The sequence below is a fragment of the Limulus polyphemus genome, unplaced genomic scaffold, assembly GCF_000517525.1.
Source record: "Limulus polyphemus unplaced genomic scaffold, Limulus_polyphemus-2.1.2 Scaffold4992, whole genome shotgun sequence".
Classification (NCBI taxonomy): domain Eukaryota; kingdom Metazoa; phylum Arthropoda; class Merostomata; order Xiphosura; family Limulidae; genus Limulus; species Limulus polyphemus.
The window spans coordinates 63644-77697 of record NW_013670602.1 but is presented as its reverse complement, the minus strand read 5'-3'; the positions used below and the strand labels follow the sequence as shown (position 1 = coordinate 77697).

General features: G+C 34.3%; 1 protein-coding gene across 1 annotated transcript in view; it reads left to right on the top strand.

Annotated features, from left to right (window-relative positions):
- The first annotated feature begins 10743 nt into the window (after positions 1 to 10743).
- LOC106471964 (zinc finger protein 704-like) overlaps positions 10744 to 14054 on the top strand; it is a 42220-nt gene continuing 38909 nt past the window's right edge. Inside the window, exon 1 of the mRNA XM_013932592.2 lies at positions 10744 to 10770. The gene's annotated coding sequence lies outside the window, so the exon portion shown is untranslated. The remainder of the gene's footprint in view (positions 10771 to 14054) is intronic.

Sequence of the window (14054 nt, the reverse complement as noted above, 5' to 3'; positions counted from 1 at the left end):
TTCAACACACGCTATAATTCAACACGATTCACGCACTTTACTACCGCACTTGACTCAATGTCCGTCTCTGCCTGTCTGCAATTCTAATTCCGATTAATTGTCTGGCGCATTTATATACAAGAATAGAGGGCGCCTAGCAAATACTGGATTATTCGTGATGTTCCCTGATCTTTCTAGAACTCATTACGTGTTACCAGAGTCACGTGACTTCCGCTGTCGTAACAGTATATTACATTAAAAACTATGTCTAACATTTTAGGCCAGAACAACTCAACTATCCGATATGTTTTATCCTCAGCGGAAATTCTACAGTTCTTTTTCACTAGAGGTGAAATTGAAAAGAAAACGAAATTAAAACCCTATAGATATTATAATAATACTCAGGTTTTGTTTGTCCTGAAAAGGCACACTTCAACGTATGTAAACAAAAAGGCGGATGTAATTTGTAAGTATAGTATAGACATTTTGTACAACAGCGTGCTAAAAGTTTATCAAAGTTTTTAAAAAAGATGTAACGTTAAGTCTTAGAATAACTTGATAAGTTTACTTATTCATAGTACGGTAAAGTTTAGCCTTTACTAAACGAAACAAAAAACGTACACAAGTTACGATGTTAATTTATCTCTTTATCGAATATAGGCCTTACTTAACAAAGGCATAACTAATATTAGGCCTAAAACAATTGGTGTCTGCGATTAAATTATTTCGTATTATTTTAGTAATCTTGTATTTAAATAAATGCTTTAGAAATAAAGTTACTCCTTTGACCCCAAGTGTTTTTTGGGTCTCTACTAGTGTATATATATATATGTGTGTGTGTGTGTATAAAGGCATTAGCTACTTAAATTTTCACCTTTTTTTGATGGAATTGCCTGGAAATGTGAAAAACAGCCAATTGTTTTATAAGATTTTGAAATGATTTTGCAAGTCAGTCAAACACTGGTTATGTGGCAAAAAAGTTGGAGAGTATTGATTACATAAATGCCATAACCATCTGAAAAATAATTACCCATATTTAGTATACAGTACCTACTAGGCCCCCCAGTGGCACAGCGGTATGTCTGCCGACTTATGACGCGAGAAACCGGGTTTCGATACCCGTGGTGGGCAGAGCACAGATAGCCCATTGTGTAGCTTTGTGCATAATTACAAAACAAACAAGTACCTACTAGAAATTATGACGTCTTCTTTCTTTGGTAGAATCACTTTCATGGTTTGTTTATACAAAATTTAAATATAATTATAGTTGAAGGAAAGTTTGTTGTTTTTCAACCTACAACTTCTTGGTAAATCTGACATAGCAACTTGTCAAAGTTTCATTTCTTCTAGATTTTTGAAATTAATTATTCATATTTCATTCTACACAATAATAGCTAGACCTATTCTCAGTTTATTGTCTCAACTCTTCTTGCTGACAATGGCAATCGCTTAACACTAATAAACAAGAACCTTGAGACTGTCCAATCATTTGCCCTCAATTCACTGACAATTCAGGAACTCATCTTTTATTTTCTAATCAATTAAGCTAATCAGAACTTTATGGAAAGTTCTTTTATGTCAAATATTCAGTTGATTCAATATAGTTTCCACATGGATCTATAAACATATATTGAGTTTCCAAAATGCAATTGCAACTGTATTCAAAGAATATTTATTTTATAAAACATTAATATAAAACTACCCTTTCCTAAGTTGTGAAGTTCCTTTTATAATTTTCACAATTTCTTTTCATTTTAAAGTTATTTTCAACTGTACATCTTACTAAAGTAATCTTTTATGATAACTAAATGTCACAAAATCTGAATGCATCATCCTCAATAATCTAGATCCCTGAATGTTCATTTTGCATCAAGAGTTTTGGTTTGTTTCATCTCCCTAAGTATGAAATTTCAGATGATATGCTTCACATCTGTTTCATTGTTTGTAATACTTTCATTTGAGTGTGATATCAACCAACTGTACATGATAAATAAGCCTTTTTTTTTCAACATGGCATTTCCATGGCCAGTCATAGTGAATAGTCTATGGTCCTCCATACCGTTATGGAAATACAGTGTGGCACTTTTACCTTCTTCATTTATGAATAAGAACCTTTCAGCACAACTTAGGAAATTAACTTTTCTTCCTCTCTATGTTGTATTAATCTACCATCCTAGAACCTGGACTTACAAGTGGATATGCTGTAATTTTACTTGTTACTTTATAATTAAAATTTTCAGATGCAAACTTAGAGGTATTGCAAATAACATCCCTCAAATGCACATGTAATACCTGAAGTTATACAAAGATTTTATCTTCCTCAAAAACCAAAGTGGGAGTCCAATGGTACCCCCCATTTCCTAACTTAACAAGTGCTGAAGTGTAACCACAAGTTTTGTGTGTACAGTTTGTAATTCAACAAGAAGGTGGTAAATCTTGATTTTATGGCTTTGTTTCTTGGTTATTTTAATTACTGGGTTAAGTTTTAGTTTTGGTTTGTGTAGTTAACTTACTTTAACCAGAACTTAATGATAAATATGTACATGGCTGAAGTTCATGTAATGCTGTTTTCCTGATTTAGTTTAACACAAAAGTTTATGTACTAATTATTGGAAATAACTTTTAGTGTTAAAATAAAGAAGAGGGTATAAGAATGTGTCAGCTACACTAAATCTGCTATATCCAGTGTCAATGAGGTTTTTCAGGTCATCTGGGATACAACAGACTTAGTAGTGATTGAGATGATATTTATGTTAGCAAATTGCTAGAATAACAACTGTTACAGTGTGTACTGGATTAAGTTGCTGAAATGTAATTTTTTATCAGTTTTATTTGTGTCACATTAGAATCAGAGTAAGGATTATTTAATATTATATAATTTATTTTAACGCCTTATCTTATTAATTATTTTCTTGAATCAACCTCCTCATTATTCAGAAGAACTTTTTGAATCAGCAAGCTGTCTTCTTCATTCGGGAGCATGTCAAGCAAACACAGTGTCAACAGGAGAATGATAATTTAGTATTCTATCCTAGATAAATGAAATTCAATATATGAATACAAACTCACTGACCAGCTTTCATGCTACTGCATCAGCTTTTGTATACAGTCCAATACTACCATGAAACATACATTTGATTTATTCACTGGTGGTTGTCAATCAAGGAAATCAACAGCTGCCTCAATTGTGTAATATAACAGTTTATTTCACAGATCTCCAATACTTAACTGTCAGTAACTCCATAAATTACAGAGAATGGGATGTATTGGAACTACCAAAATCACTTTGATCAGTTGCATTTTGTCATCTCTTTAATCTTGCTACAGCTAAGTACTTTGGTGTTAAGATTCTCCTGGAGAATCTTAACACCAAAGTACTTAGCTGTAGCAAGATTAAAGAGATGACAAAATGCAACTGAGCAAAGTGATTTTGGTAGTTCCAATACATCCCATTCTCTGTAATTTATGGAGTTACTGTCTACTTTGAGGGTATTCTTGTGTAAAGATTAGTTCCAGACTCCATAGATGTGCTCTGACTGTATGTAGATATTATTTACTATTATTTGAAACACATTTAAGAAACTTAACTTGTTCTATTTTGGGCTGACATTGTTACTTTTTTTCCTTGATTCTCTTGAAATTGATTGTGTTATTTGGAACTTGACCCATTGTTACATGAAGAGACCTATAATGATAAGTTGACCTTCAGCTTTCCGTTAACACTTGTAGTCTGCATCAATCCATTCATTTATTTTACATGTGATGACAGATTACCCAGGGATTCAACGGCACACCAAACAGTAGTCGTTTTGCATCAGCATGTGGGGATGTTTTCCTTCTGTGGTTCACTAACAGGTTATCTTCAATAAATAAAAAAGAGCTACCATTTGTCTTTCTTTTTTGTTTGATCTCCAGCATTTTAACAACATTGACAATCTGTAATCCATCAAAATCTTCTGTCTGCCACCAGCAGGAAACATAAGTAGTTAGGAAATGAAAAAAATCTGCGAATGATAAGATACGAAGATGACATTAATGTACGGTCTCTTTCTGGAGTGGTAAATAATGCAACAACGAAACACCCATGCCGAAAGAGAACACGTGAAGTGCGCGCGTATCGAGATTACATTCACATGTAATTTTCAAGAATATTTTGGATTTTGCTCCTTATTTAAATGTTTTAGTGTTGTGTCGTTGTTAGAAGTATTGTGCGAAGCTAAACTTAGGTAGCTGACACTAAGCAAACTCCAGATACGAAATGTTTTTCCTCTCGCTTCAATAACTTAGAATTGTTCTCTCTCTTTTTTTTTTTTTAGTCTGTTGTCTTAAACATTTCTTCTGGAAAAGAACGGGGACAGACTGATATTCCGAAAAATTTACGCTACTAGTACTGGAATTTGCTTTATTCTTTTTATTGTAATTCAACTTTTCCATCCTGTTTGTCTAATAATAATGATATTATTATTATGAGAATTTTGACATTATTTTTCAAAAAATTAGAAAGCTTTAATTACGGGTAACAATAATATAGGTCTGTGAAATGATTACAAATATACTTCAAAACGTCATCGGCATATTTCCTTAGTATGACGTTATACACATATTACTGTTTAAGTAATATAACATAATGAATGAACATTAGGCATATGTGTACAATTGCTTTTACATTAAGGCCCGGCATGGCCAGGTGGTTAGGGCGCTCGACTAGCAATCTGCGGGTTCGAATCCCCGTCCCACCAAACATGCACGCCCTGTCAGCCGTGGGGGTGTTATAATGTGACGGTCAATCCCACTATTCGTTGGTAAAAGAGTAGCCCAAGAGTTGGCGGTGGGTGGTGATGACTAGCTGCCTTCCCTCTAGTCTTACACTGCTAAATTAGGGACGGCTAGCGCAGATAGCCCTCGTGTAGCTTTGCGCGAAATTCAAAAACAAACAAGCTTTTACATTAAATTTTCGGAATATGGGGCTGTAACCACCAGAATGATATGAGAATTATACAAAATTACACACGTAGACTTAATACAGCTTACTTCAAAATTAATTTTTAACATATTACTTAACAGTATTATTTTACATCATGTTAACAAACGACAAAAATAAAATAAAATTTGCATGGCAGGGAGACGGGCGTGCAGGACTGTGGATCCAACCTTGATAATTTAAATAATGTTGAAGGAAAATCTTGCTTCTCACTTTGCGGCCGTAGTTTTGTTATAAGAGTAACGGTCAAATCCTATTATTTGAATAAAGTAGCTCAGGTACGATGAGCACTGTTGCCCAGCTGTCTTTCTTTCTGTTCAAAGTTAAGGGCAGCTAGAGTCTATATAAAGCCGTTGTGTAGTTGTGCATGAATACCCCAAAGAAAAGTATGACAAAGAAAAAATAATAACGCATTATTTTGATATTAAATAAACAAAGGGTCCCTCAAAGCACGCTAAAAACGTGTAAACGTTAAATGGAGCATTATTGTGTTTATGTATAGGTCAATAGATAAAGCTTGTTTACTTATGAAGGAAAGTTGAAAATAACAAAGATCTAACTACGTAACTAAAAACGTGATTCTGCTGCTGATATTGATAAAGTAAATTCATACAAGTATAAAGACATGTTTTAATCTGTATATCCTTTCTGGTCGCGGAGTACAAAAATACGGAAGTCCTGAACCGCAAGATGAAAAGTAAAAAATAATTGGGTTATCACTTACGTAAGAGATAACTATATTATTATTTTTTAATCTTCAACCTTGCGGTTCTGGACTTCTGTACACAACAAACAAAAACACAGCTACAAAATTGTATCATTGGTAGGCCTACGAAAGTAGGGCGCCAAAGACCGATATGTATCTAATTATAATTAAGTGCTGAGCCTCTATAAAATATTATGGTGCTCACACAACCAGTAAAAGCTTATCCCACTTTTCCAGTTCCGTAGATGTTACTTTCCCCTCTATAAGTCCGCCGAACCTTACATCCTTGAAACTTCTAATCGCTGATGACTTCCTATTATGATTACTATTAAGCGCGAGTGATCACGTGACTAGTCACTTTCCCTCGTACATGTAAACAAACTGTCAGCGTTCTTTGACCTTGAGTTGATAAGTGCGTAATTGCAATATGGTACTGGAGGTTCGAGTGACATATTTCCTGACTGGTTGAAAAACAATAATCATTTTAAAATGTAGAGCTAACACAAGTCTTTCTTGTTTACGTTTATATATTTATTATTGCTGTTAATATTAGGAATGAATGAATGATGTACGATTAACACAAGCGCAGACAGTGTATGTTCTTCTTTCAAATCTACCTTAACAACCTGTTTTATTATTATTATTGTACTAACATGTTGAATGAAGTTGTCAAGGAAAATACTAGATAAATTTAAAAGTGTGAAGTTAACTGCAAGTAATGGGTCATGGTGAGAACATCTCGTGTCTTAAATAATGATCGGTTATTAAAATACAACGTGATATTATTAATTATTATGTATTTTCAGCCTAATGAATTTTATATGGACCATAAATTGCATTCATTGTGATGAGCAAATTAAAGGAATAATCGTAGAAACTAGTTCTTAGCGTGACTATGGTGAACTGGACATTCAATAAATAAATTCCCGCAAATTGAATTAAAAAGAGTAAATCCGCTAGTTCTTTCTGGCAACGTAACATCACTTACTCTGTTTTTAAGTCACAATTAATGCTATTTTTTCGCCCCACTCCTTATGGCTCAGCGGTGAGCTTGAGGACTTGTAATGCTAAAATTCTGGGTTTGATCCTTGTGATGAGAATAGTACAGATAACCTATTGTGCAGCTTTGTGCTCAAAAACAAGCACATTTTTCTCACTTTCCGTGATCTCTATATAGATGTTTTTTGGTGGATAATAGTAATATAAGTTATGAATATCAGTGTAATGGTTTTAAATACTGTCGTAACTGGTTCCAAGAAGTAGGCCAATAATGAAAATCAAAATGCCAAACAGTACAGTTTTTGTTGTTGTTGTTGTGGGATTAAGTTAACTAACAAGTCATAGATGTAGCGATAAATAAATAATAATTTATTAACATTTTTGAATTTGTTTTACATATCTACACAATATTTGTTAAGTCGAACACGAAATTTTGAAATTCTACTTCATGGATGCCAAAAACAAGAAATACAGTCACAACTTTTTACGTTGGGAGTAAACATATTAGGATACACCACTTATAGCACGTGAATGTTATATTTGAAAAATGCCGACAAAACAGTTTCTGGTTTTAAAATTCTAAAACAATATTTAATAACGGATCTTCTTTTCTGAAAAAAAAGAAAAAGAAAGAAAAAAGTCAACTATTTTTTCATGTGACGTAATCACTACCTCTAATAGGCCTGATGATTAAGGCGCTCGACTCGCAATCGGAGGGTCACGGGTTCGAATCCCCGTTGTCGAACATGCTTTCCCTTTCAGCCGTGGGGGCGTTATAATGTTACGGCCAATCCCACTATTCGTTGATAAAAGAGTAACCCAAGAGTTGGCGGTGGGTAGTGTTGACTAGCTGCCTCCCCTCGAGTCTATCGCTGCTAAATTAGGGACGGCTAGCGTAGATAGCCTTCGAGTAACTTTGCGCGAAATTAAAACCAAACTTATTTCTAACTCTTTTGTATAGCTTACGAAACTTTATAGCCAGTACTCGAGGAACACGTAGTAAATACGATAACAATAAATACTTTTAACTATGTTACTGGTGCTATATGAAGTGAGAAGTGTAATTTTGAAATTTGAGTTAAGTTGTTTGCAATCTAAGCCAAATTGTGCAATTTATACATTTCAGACTTCGTGGTCCTTTCATCCTAGGAAATTATAAATCTACTAGTCAGCTTATAAATGTCGCTAATATCTGTAATTTGACAAAATTATTGAGAAATGTAGTTGTTAATATATTAAATTTACATTGTAGTAATATATAGTTAACCGCATTGGCGACAAAGAGACAGAAATCAAAGAATTCGTTACAAAATCGCCAAGTTTGATATATATTTTTTCTTGAAAATGACGATTCGAGCTAACGCTTTTCGTAAAATAATAAAGCTTAGAACTTTAAAAGTTTTGCGATGTGACGAAGCGCGCTAGCTCGAAACATCATCTTCCAGAAATATAAATATTGTTGTAAGCTATATTTTTAATAGTGTAATCTAGATGTTTGTTTGCTAGAGGGAGCATGTCATTACGTCATGATGACGCAATATGTAGCTTCCTGTACTAGGATAAAATAACAGTATATTTAAATACCAGAAGCAGCGAAGTATTCAGTTCAGGGTCAGTTAGTGAGTTAAGACAGTGATTCAGTAGTGAGTCAGAGTTTTTGTTATTGATTTATTAGCGAGGAAATTATTCGAGTAAGTTTATTTGTGAGTTAGGCGAATTTATTTCATAATTTCTATGGAAACTTTGTTTGAGGAAGTTAGGCCTACCAGTTATTGAAGGAATAAATTAATTTGTTATCGTTATCGTAAAGAACCCGCCCAATGATAGAACGCTTTACAGTAATATATATAAAACGTAGCGATTTTGTAATCTTTGTTATATGTCGATTTATAAAATGTGAGCGAAAAATTACAAATATACTCTTCGTTTTTTTTAATTACTTATTTATATTCGACATATACATTGTAATTTATAAATCTAAACGGCGATTTAATAAAACGGAGAGATCATAGATTGTCATGTACATTTAATAAATCAGCCGATTGTTGATTTAACAATTTCCTACCAAGTCGTCACTAATCAATGTTGACCCAAGTTTACCTACTGTCCTCCCTCACGGTAGCTCAGGGGTAAGTCTGTGAGCTCATAATGCTATAAATCGGGTTTCGATACCCTTAGTGGGCAGAGCACAGATAGTCCGTTGTGTACCTTTGTGCTTAGAAACAAAGAACGAAAGAAAAACTTACATTTTATGAAACAAGAAAACTTTTATTCAGTAAACCAAGACGAGTAGTCTAGAAAGCTAGATTTAAACAAATAAAACCTACCCAATATTTATTGTACATTTCTAAATGATACAATGGCTCCTTTGACGCTACCATACAAAACATCTAATATTGTAATTTAAGAATTAATCAGCAAATGTTTATAGTACTGTTCTAGGCTATGTTTTTAATTTACATGTTTGTATTGTTAATTGGCCAGAGGGAGGTTCGACGTCATGTGATTAGCACATAACTCAGTGTATGGAATATTCTTTAAAGTTTTAGAAAAGTTGGAACCAGATATAAAGAGTTAGTTTAAGCTACAGTTACCGGGTGAGGCTGTTGATCGAGTAATAATGCATGTTTAGTCAGTTTATTGCTGTCAGACAGTTAATATTAGTGATATATATAGTTGAGTTTGTATTTGTAACGAAGTACAAATGATATGAAACTATAAAGTGGAATTTCTTTTTATACATTTATTATTTATGAAGTTATATCTATTGTTGATTACATAAAACCTTTCAATTTATACAACTTGTAATCGAAGAAATAAAATGCTTTCCTTATCATCAGTATAAATTGACTGGATTTTACACTCGTCGTTTTAGTGAATAATGCAAATAAATCCACTAAACAATAGAAACCATTACATAACCATGAAACGACATAATATCTGTTAAAAACTTTGCAAATATACTATATTAATTTTTATTGCCGTTTTTTAAAATATAAAATTCCTTGAACAAATTAAGTGACTATAATATATGAAACTTCTTAACTCATTCAGGAATTAAACCTGTTTGAAAGTTTTATTTTCAATCGTCATGAATGATGGAGTGGAGAAGTCTTTAGTAGTGGGTTATTATCGTCACTGGGACTGACACACAAGGTCAAGTTTTCATCGACAGGATCCAGGTAGCTGGTAGTATATCCTCTTCACTGATAGTTTAGCTTCACTTCTGCGTCTTTAGTTAAATTCTCAAAGATATGATGTGAGAGTTACATAGCAGGTTATTTATTTATTTTTTTTTGGAGATAGTCAATAAGCGAACTTCTCAGTGATCAACCTTTGAATTAATGGCTTCTATCTGAAGTATAATACATCATTGGTCCTCTTTACTATTATTGGATATGAGTTATCAGTGCCAACTAAAGTTTGGAGATGTATCTATTCCTTATCTTCTGGTTCAATAAATAAGCATTTTTAGCATTCTGGAACCCAGACATTATACCATCTCTGCATATTGGGACTGGCTTGTTTGAGCGTTTTGGGCAAAGTGGATATAGTTGTTAATAGGATGCTTCAAGTTATTTGAATATGCTAGAATGTAAATATTACATTTTTGGGTTTCAAGAGTGTCGGTAACTACTTTTTGGTTGTATATATATATATTGATGTAAATGTATGGGTTTGTTGAGCTGAGGATTCTTCTACAGTAGGTGTCTGTGACTTGTTGGCGATAAATTCGACAATAAACGAACAGCAAGCACTCCACTTGTTTTTAAAATACTATGTGTATTCGAAACAAGTTAAATGTATGTACAAAATTATTTACACAATGGATATCATTGTTGTATCTTAAACACAATATAGTTCTCTTCTTCTTGTCAAAAGTCCACTTAGGCTAATTCAATTGCTCTAGAATTCAGTTGACAAGCCGAACTATTTTTCTATTTTTTATCGCAATAGTATCCGTGTATAATTCACTTATGTTGTCACGTGAGTTACTGCAGTTGTATCCTGAACTTCCAATAATTATCTGCTTTTTCGTACATCCAATAATCGTCTGCTCTTCGTACTTCCAATAATCGTCTGCCTTTTGTCAAAGTTCACACAGGTGGGTTCAATTAGTTTATAACACCCTTTGACGAGACAAATTATTTTCCTTATCTCTTTCAAACTGTTAATCTCACTTTATCATATCAACCGTCAGGCCATTCACTCCCACGACAGTTAACTTTACATTTTTAAACTTTTCTCTGACCGAACTTCTCTTTTACGTGACTCTACTTTTTCTCTGTTTCTACTCGTCTGGCAGCAGCTATTTATACGTCCACCACTTAGGCCTTATAGAAATCTCCATAGCCTCGATATCAATGGATTTCAAACACTACGTTCGATAGCTTCCACATCAATGAATTACAAACACAAAATTAATTAATTAATAATACTACCTACACTAAACAGTCTTTTATATCTGACAAACAGACAGTTTTAATCTCTCATGTTCTGTCTATCAATATAAATGACTGCTTGGTTCAATAATACACTAAACTTCACTAGATCTTTCATTGTTTTTGTGTGACCAAATGGAATAACAGTTATTTGTTGGATAGTTAAAAGAAGTTCATCCTCATTGAAAGCAGCTGATCAGAATACAGTCGGAATTCATCCTTGCATATCAGAAAGCCATTTAAGACCATTTAAGGTCTGTCTCTAAGATGTACATCTCTTCTTCGTGTATCACCCACACATCATGTTGAACAGAGGAATCTCTAAGGGGTAGATTTTACTTGTGGTTTGTTTCAACCCACTTTTTAGTTTCGTATGTAAACAATGATTTCTATTATTGGGGGAGGGGACTTATGTATGAGTAATTGTTGCTGTATATCTAATGTTCAATTGCGCATGTTATAGTTTTTGCTTATATGGTCCCATTAAGGCGAGGGCAAATTCCCAAATAGTAAATTTTTCTAACCTGAAATGGACGCACCTACACAGGAGTGTTCGAGGGGGTTCGGCCGAACTCCCTGTTTTTGTGATGTAAAAATATTATGCTTATATAGTTAAAGCGCAGCGGCTTGTGGTATTTAACGTTTTATACATAGTCTACATTCTTCTGATGAAGCACTTGAATTTTCTGGCTTGACATAGTCGCTTACTCCCAGACCCCATTAGTATGCTGATTATGTTTCGCACAATATGTGTTGGCTTTTCATCTCACAAATTAGAACTCCCCTTTCAAGCATCCTGGGCCCGAATGGGGTAGCTGTATTCATTCCAGCAGCTGCATTGTGCTTCTTTAGTTCAGTTAATTCGAATTGAAATTTAATAGCATGTCACTATACGTCCTTTTCAATCTTTGTTCTATAGAAGTATTAACAATGCGATCTACAAAACTTTTATTTTTGGCCGTGAATTAGCTTTATCTAATTTGCGGTTACAGCTAAGTTCGCACTGATCACAACAACAACAACAAAAAAAGTTCTTCGTTAGTTTGTAGTATAATATCGCTGTTTACTGTCCGTAGCTGACGCTGTTTTCTTAGTGCAAAGCTAAACAACAGGTTACATGCACTCTGCCCATTGCGGGGAATTGAACTCCAGACCTTTCTTTAGCAAAATATATTACTATTCTTGAAATATTTCAATATTTTGTGATACTACTCTGAACTTGGGAGATTAAACCTTTTAGCTTATGGATTATTAATAGCCAATACCAGATGGGTCAACACCAGATGCCCTGATAGTTAATTTTGAGCAGAAGTGCTGAGATGCTTCTCACCAATATTAATGTAATCCAACTCTTTAAATGATGAATCACAGCGATCATTTTAATTTGTTTTAATTCATATATGTATATAATATTGCTCATCAATGTTATGGCTGGTTCTTTCAGTTGACCAATAAGATGGATAGCTCATTGTCCATCACTCAACCATAGTATTAGTCTTCTATGCTTCCCATGGTATATGTCTATCATCATAGGTTAGGTAAAAGGTTTTGGTTTGGTTTGAATTTCGCACAAAGCTACACGAGGGCTATCTGCGCTAGTCGTCCCTAATTTAGCAGTGAAACACTATAGGGAAGGCAGCCAATCATCACCACCCACCGCCAACTTTTGGGCTACTCTTTTACCAACGACTAGTGGGATTGACCGTACCATTATAACGCCCCACAGTTGAAAGGGCGAGTATGTTTGGTGGGACGGGGATTCGAACCTGCAATCCTCAGATTGCGAGTCGAGCACCCTAACCACTTGGCCATGCCGGGCTGGTTAAAAAGCTAGTTGATAAATCATGAGACTCCAGAAATGGTTGCGATAGCTGGAGTAGGAGTGTCAAACGTGCTAGCTTTTTTTTTTTTTCTTGGAAAGTTCTTTAATTTGGCTTCCCACGCCTATAGAAGGTTCTTCACCCACGTTCTCTTTTGTAATGAAGGAACAGTGCAATCTGTACTCTTTTTCTTTTTTTTTTCTCTCTTTCTCTTTTAGTGTGTGTGTTCTGTGACAATCTTGGCATGTGAAGCTTCTTGAACAGCTGCAAGTCGTATATCACTCACAACTGACAGAACTGAGCGTCATCAAATTTTCTCCTTACCTGTTTTTGGTCACCTCAACAACATTCTTGCATTTTATGAATTGTTTAATAGTAATTTTAGGATTCATGTTTCTCTGGATATTTTCTACAACGACAAATGATATTAAGACTAAAATTTTTAGTTATGTTTGTGTTATTTACTTGTCCCGTCTATCTATTCCACACTCTCCAAAAATTCTAGTCGTGTTTTTTCTCCTCATCATTTTTCATATCGTTTTTATATATCTTCTGGGACTTTTTATAATTTCATCTTGGCTTTTGACATATATAGTCACTTTTAACTGTCATTCTCTTTCTTGACGCTAATGTGTCAGTCTTTCTTGTTTATTTGCTCAATTTTTTTAATCTCAGATGTTAGGTTTATTGATTTGTAAAGCTATAAATACGAGTTAAGAAAATGAAAAGTATGGAAAAGAAGGTTTGTTTTGTTTTGAATTTCGTGCAAAGCTACACGAGGGCTATCTGCGCTAGCCGTCTCTAATTTAGCAGTGAAAGACTAGAGGGAAGGCAGCTAGTCATCACCGCCAACTCTTGGGCTACTCCTTTACCAACAAATAATAGGAATGACCGTCACATTATAACGCTCCCACGGCTAAAAAGGCGAGCATGTTTGGTGGGACGGGGATTCGAACCCGCGACCCGCATATTGCTAGTCGAGCGCCCTGACCACCTGATGAAAACAAAAAGGAATAATAAAAGGAGTGTTATTTAAAATATCAGAAGCATTGTGGCATCAATGGTTAAAAGGAGTGTTATTTAGAATATCAGAAGCATTGTGGCATCAATGGTTAAAAGGAGTGTTA